The sequence below is a fragment of the Pinus tabuliformis genome, chromosome 2_1, assembly GCF_031772625.1.
Source record: "Pinus tabuliformis cultivar Carrire ecotype Pingquan chromosome 2_1, CPIR1, whole genome shotgun sequence".
Lineage (NCBI taxonomy): Eukaryota > Viridiplantae > Streptophyta > Pinopsida > Pinales > Pinaceae > Pinus > Pinus tabuliformis.
Window position 1 is genome coordinate 508,655,980 of NC_142299.1, and position 6,091 is coordinate 508,662,070.

Genomic DNA, 6,091 nt, shown 5'->3' on the forward strand with positions numbered 1-6,091 from the left:
ATAACATTTTTCCTTTTACGTTTATTTAAAAAAATGGTATAGAATTAATTAAAATAAGTATTTTATAAAATAATTTGATTGTGAAAGAAGTTATGGTTTTTGGGCATGTGGTACTGATTAGCATGATTGGCCTATGGTATTGTAACAAATCCTATCCATGGTAAAGTGGGGTTGGATATTAATAGTTAAAAATCTTGTCATAGTGTTGTTAAATATTTTGATTATGAAATAAGTTATGATTTTTGGGCATGTGGTATTCATAAGCTATGGTATTGGCCCGTGGTATTGTAACATAGCCTATTCACAAGTTCATAATATCAAGACAAAGTGGGGGTGAATATATATGGTTAAATATCATGATTTTTGGGCATGTGGTATTGATAATCAATGGCATTGGGCCATGGTACCGTGACAAAGCCTAGGTCAGTGGGTAGCCGCTAGGGCATCAACACCCCTCGGCCTCCCAAGAACTTTCGGGATTCGACCCTGTGACCTCCCATTGGCTAGGCACTTGATTTGACCGATTGAGCTAACTCTTGGGGCTCCATGGTTAAGAATCTTGTCATATTGTTATCAAATATTTTTAGTGTGAAATGAGCTATGTCTTTTGGGCATGTGGTATTAATAAGCCATGGTATTGACCTATGGTACTGTAAAAAAGTCTCTTTATAAGTTAATAGCATCCACAATAAACTGGAAGTGAATATGCATACTTAAGAATCTTTTCATATTAATATAAAATATTTTGATTGTGAAATAAATTAAGATTTTTGAGCTTGTGATATTAATAAATCGTAATATTGATACATAGTATTGTAAAAAATCCTATTCACATTAAATTAATAAAAAACCAAAATATAACGAAATAAAATTTATTTTTTTCTCCTCTTAACCAATTATCTCTTCCTTTTTTGACTTCTATAGAAACCGTAAATTTCTATGCTATACTGCCAACTCTCAGTGCCCCTTCTGCCATGAATATTCTAGAATAAATGGGCAGATGTCACAGAAGCGATGTCGTCAGATGAAATAACATTTCTACCTTGTCGATTACCGATTCCTTCATTGTATTTGGTGAAACAGGTGATGAAATAACATTTCTACCCTGTCGATTACCGATTCCTTCATTGTGTTTGGTGAAACAGGTGAAAACATTGTTAAGGGTTGTGTGTTTTACAAAAGCATATGCTTACACATAATTTGTAAACAAACACGAAATAGAATACATATAATTATTTCAAAATACTGCCAACCAGATTTATTGTTATATGGGAATGACACGTCAGGTTGAAAGTTTTGTGACTTTTAGTTAATGACTTTTAGCTGATTTAAGTTGTAGATTTTAGTAATATTTTGAAATTTATAGACTGGAGCCAGATAAAACTATCTAGCCTCTCAATTTCTAATATTCCCAAAATCTTGAATCCAGTTAAATTCAAGGTAGGTGAATAAACAAGCAAAATCTTACTTTTAAACATCCAGGTTTGAGAATAAAAGGTTATGCATTTAAAATGGTAATATTACATTGAGTAAACAAGGTCATCTGGTAGACTGTTCACAACCACAAGGATGTGAGTCAATGATCAAGTGGGGAGTTTGGGCTTCTTGTCCAATCCCAAACAGGATTCTTGTTTTCCAATCTCCTTGGTTTCCAATCTCAAGACTATGTCTACAGAAGAGTTACTCCAAACAAAATTTATTTACAAATTTTTTTCAAATGAAAATAAAAATAGTTCACAACCAGACAAAAAAAATTCCTAAGACTGTGGAGGTTTGCCTTTACATCAAAATCCGCAGGTGTTGGTAAACATTACAAGCCAGTAAATAGGATCCCCAGGGTGGAAATTACGGATTCTATAGAGGTGCGGTGATTCTTCCAACACCCGTCAAACGCAACTTGGGGGAATCGAACCTGGGTCCAAGCTCTGATACCATGTGGAGATTTGTCGTTACACCAAAACCCACAGATGTTGGTAAACATTACAAGCCAGTAACTAGGACCCCCAGGATGGAAATTACGGATTCTTCCGCACCGAAAACAAAGAAATAGCAGAAGATATAAGATCACATCACTCTTATATCATATGAAATCGTAATGATTGAAGCTGGTAGAATGAACTTGAAGCATATCAAACCTCCCGGGTCTGAATCTGTTTATCGGTGGTAATAGAATTTAGATACGACTTTCCTTTTATACCAGCCGTTCTTATAAACATCCTGTATTCATTAAATGTCATAGATTTGTACAATGGAGGGTTGCGGTCGTGGATCAGCTCCTCTATAGGTCCGACTCTTTTTTCTCCATAAGGGTTGCAAAAACCAGCGATGGATATTCTTTCTCTTCTTTCGTTGACAACAGCTCGGTGTTCAACGCTCTTGTACAATCCGTTTGTAAATATCTGCAACGCCAACAACATAGATGAATGAGCGCTATAAACAAGCTTGTGTAGAACAGTGCGACAAGTGATGGATTCGGTCTTATGAAAGAACTGATATAAACTATCAGACGTAGTATGCACTTCAAGGTTTCAAAGGTAAGCTTTTCAATACTTGACAAGTACGGATCAGCGTTCAGCGTGTAGTCATTTTATATTCATTGCAACGATGTAATCACTAATAGAAAATTAAAGTTTCATACAATTAGAACTAGTATTTTTCTCACTTTATGCTGACCTGCATTTGGTCGCCTAAATTTACAACAAAAGCTTCGGGGATTGGCTTCACAGAAACCCAGGTGTCGCCTTTTCTTACTTGAAGTCCTGGAATATTTTCTTGAAGTAAAAGGGTTAGGCCTCCAGGATCGGAGTGAGATGACAAACCCAAAGTCAGATCTGGCTCTGGACATGCGGGATAATAATTGATTCGAAGGCACAGGCCCATTTCATTCTCGCCCTTAAATGCTTCCTTCAGATAATCCGGATGAAGACCGAGGTTGACAGAAAATACTGACAGTAACTTCAGGCAAAGACCTACAAGTTCTTTGCAGTATTCTTTCATATGTATCCTGCATCAACGTTTCCATGATATACCAAAAAAGAATAATGTGAAGAAAACATGATATTTTGTTGTTAAGTATTATAGACTGTGCTGTATAATTATCATTACCTGTAGGTCACGGGTTTGGAAGGCCATTTACTTTCATTTCTGATACTGGGTGGCAGGAAATGGTGAAAGTAATAATCTCCCCAATCAAGAACAGCTCCTTTCTGCACTCCAATTCGACTTCCATATCCTTCATATGTAATAGGATCGTTAGCGTGCTTCTGCTTCTCTTCTAATGGCAAGCTAAAAAATTGTCTACTAACGTCCAATGCAGTCGTGAGAAGTTTAGAGTCTATTCCATGGTTAATCACTTGGAAGAATCCCCACTCTCTGCATGCATCTGAGATTTCCTTCATCGTTCTGCAGCGACGCTCATCGTTCAACCCAAACATATCGATAACTGGAACCTTCTCGTGAATTGAGATATTGCCAGCCTGGGGCCGCTCAGGTTCTGGTTTTATATAATTGCTGGGTAACATTTTAATCCCACTTTCAGCAATACTCTGAACTCTCTGAGTTGGCTCATGCCATTTCATCTCCTCTTTTGCAGCTGCGGACGATGAAGCATTTTCCAACTCTGTAGATCTACCATCTAAATCCATAAGCAATGTACAAAATATATAATACAAAGTTAATATTTCCTTTTTTAGAGCCCTATCTGGTCAAAATGGAGAATATGGTTGTTAATCCTCATAGTCCATGACCACCATAATATAGAGGCACCCTGGGCCACTAACCATTATTGCTTTAATTAAATTCAAATGTTCGAGCTTCCAGATCTTCATGAGTCTTATCACTGTGTACAACTTGACAAATAGGTAATGCGTTATATCCCTGCTTACTTTATTAAAGGAAAGGCCAGTCATGTCATTCATTTCCCATTTTCCCTAAGTAGCTAGTTGGGGGGACAAAAAGGAACGTTCGCTTTGTTAAATATGACGCATGTTGGGAACTTAGCTTTAATGCGTGGGATAGGTGACCATTAGATTCCGTATTCTCTATTGCTTCCGTGAAAAAAATCTATAAAGGTCATAATCACTAAGGAATCTGTGGTGGAGGACGGGTGGCATAATATGATGACGGTCAGGAAAACGATCAGAATTTCTATGATATCAAAACAGATGCGTCTTTCTTTTCGATATTAAAGGCAACAGTATAGCCACCTCGTGCTATAATTGTTATTATTAATATATTTCTATCTATATACGGAGTAAGAATGTCCCATAATTTAAAAATATTATAAAAGGTGGGAAAAAGATAAATCACGGAATTACACCGATTGGTGGAGATTACTTATTAAACTGTTAATATTTACATGGTCTTTTGAGAATGAGAAATTATATTTTTTGCATATGAGAAATCACATTCTCCACATGCTACAAATTTCATAAAAATGAAGGAGATGATACTTTACTATTACTATGCATTTCATTATTGTTTTCTTGAAAATTATATATGATTTTAGTTTGCATTTCATTATTGTGTTTTTGAAAATTATATATGATTTTAGCTGGTTTGTTTTTATTATATATAGTATTTTTAACTTCATATTACATAGTTGAAAAATTCTATATAGAATTTTAGAAAGATATATGAAAAAATTAAAATTAAAAGATTAGGATTTAAATGAGAAATCAGATACTTAACATTCTAAAGGTGTGTCAAATTGAATTCCGTATCTGAATTGGAAATGTCATATTCATATACTTTCTTAATTCCCCATGTAGGCCTCATCTATACCTATCATCTAAGGGATTCTTATCATCCTTTTTATATTCATTCATTGAAAACATCTATATAGAATCTTAAAAAGATATATGAAAAATTTAAAATTAAAAGATTAGGATTTAAAGGAGAAATCAGATACTTAATATTCTAAAGGTGTGTCAAATTGAATTCTGTATCTGAATTGGAAATGTCATATTCATATACTTTCTTAATTCCCCATGTGGGCTTCATCTATACCTATCATCTAAGGGATTCTTATCATCTTTTTTATATTCATTCATTTCTTTGGAAAAAAAAATTGAGTTGATTAACATCATTTTTAACTTTTTTTTTACGTAGTTGAAAGATTCGATACTAAGTATAAGTACAAAAACATATATGGAAGATCAAAGTATTAAGATGTAAATGAGAAATTAGATACCCAACATTCTAAAAGTGTGTCAATTTTATATCAAATTGGAAATGTCATATTCATATACTTTCCTAATTGCCCCATGTGAGCTTCATTTATAGATATCGTCTAAGGGCTCCATATCATCCTTTTTATGTTCGTTCATCTTTCTAGAAGAAGAAAAAAATGATTTAGGATTAACATCATTTTGATATTGTTCATAGTCTTATGGTTATGATTTTTTCACACTTTTGGCTTTTTTTTTGGTAGAAATTTATTAACATTTTTCACATTTATAGAGAAGCCTACATGAGGACAAGCAAGTTGGAGATGTCATCTTTGCTAAAATAGATGACATCAAAAAATTACTTTCTGATAATCCAAAATCTATATTCATTTGAAATTATCCCATTGTAATAGCATCTTATCTAGTAAGTGGTGATTAATGTCAGTCTTAACAAATTTTGAGCATATATGAAACAAATTAGTTGAAGCTCATTTAGATATATTTTAATGTAACTTCTGAAAGTATTTCTAATGAACTTAAAATGTGATAAACACCAAAATGAAAGGGCCTAATTTGAGTGCTATAGCTAAAGTGATATATTTGTTACAAACATAATGCAAGGATCAAAATTAATGAAGCAAGTTCGGACAAAAACTCTTGGCTTTCCCACAAAATAAGGAGTCTCCTCTAATATACCTATGGTTATATTCAATATATAATGTAGAGCTTGTATTTATAACGAAATTAAGAAAGCTTGGTAACATTTAAGCATTTTTTTGGAGAGATAAATTATGCCAATTTTCTAAGGCAAACAACATATGAAGGATTGTACCAGTTAGTTAGAAAAAAGGTCATAATATGTCAATACTATAAGACTAAGAAAATAAATAAGAAATGGTATGAAAGCATTGTGAAAAAAATGG

At 33.6% G+C, this 6,091-nt stretch overlaps 1 pseudogene across 1 annotated transcript; it reads right to left on the reverse strand.

Moving 5' to 3' along the window:
* Positions 1-1,803: 1,803 nt before the first annotated feature.
* On the reverse strand, positions 1,804-3,697 carry LOC149201195 (jasmonate-induced oxygenase 3 pseudogene; annotated as a pseudogene). Its single transcript, XR_016253673.1, has 3 exons — positions 3,106-3,697; positions 2,674-3,004; positions 1,804-2,399 (listed from the first exon to the last, which is right to left on the reverse strand). The product of XR_016253673.1 is annotated as a jasmonate-induced oxygenase 3 pseudogene (transcript).
* Positions 3,698-6,091: the final 2,394 nt, after the last annotated feature.